We start from the raw sequence: 760 nt of genomic DNA on the forward strand, positions 1-760 counted from the left end.
AAAATCATACATCACGATCAAACAGGATTCCTTTCAGGGATACAAAGCTGGGTCAATATTCGCAAATCAATTAATATAATTCATCACATAAGCAGGAGCAAGGATAAGAACCACATGGTTATCTCAATATATGCAAAAAAAAAAGCATTTGAGAAGATCCAACACCCCTTTCTGATGAAGGTTCTGGAAAAATTTGGAATCCATGGAACATTCCTCAATACAATAAAGGCTGTATATGGCAAAAGTACAGACAGCATTATACTTAGTGGTGAAAAACTAAAGTCATTTCCTCTTAACTCAGGAACAAGAAAAGGATGTCCACTATCACCACTTCTCTTCAATCTAGTATTAGAATTCTTATCTACAGCAATAAGACAAGATGAAAACATAAAGGTGATCCAAATAGGGAGAAAAGAAATAAAATTCTCCCTCTTTGCAGATGACATGATCTTGTATTTAAACAATCCCATAGACTCCACTCCCAAATTACTCAAGTTGATTAAAAACTTTGGCAAAGTAGCAGGGTATAAAATTAACCTCCAAAAATCAATGGTTTTTCTGTATGGCAACAATGAGTAAAGTGTTGATGAAATTAGGAAAGCGACTCCATTTGTAATAGCACAACAAAAAATAAAATACCTAGGAATTAACTTAACCAAAGAAGTGAAGGACCTCAATGATGAAAACTTTAAAAACTTGAAAAAGGAAATCAAAACAGAATTTAGAAGTGGCAAAAACTCCCATGCTCCTGGATTGGAAA

The sequence above is a fragment of the Dipodomys merriami genome, unplaced genomic scaffold (assembly GCF_024711535.1).
Source record: "Dipodomys merriami isolate MVZ:Mamm:240054 unplaced genomic scaffold, mDipMer1.0.p SCAF_252, whole genome shotgun sequence".
Taxonomy (NCBI): domain Eukaryota; kingdom Metazoa; phylum Chordata; class Mammalia; order Rodentia; family Heteromyidae; genus Dipodomys; species Dipodomys merriami.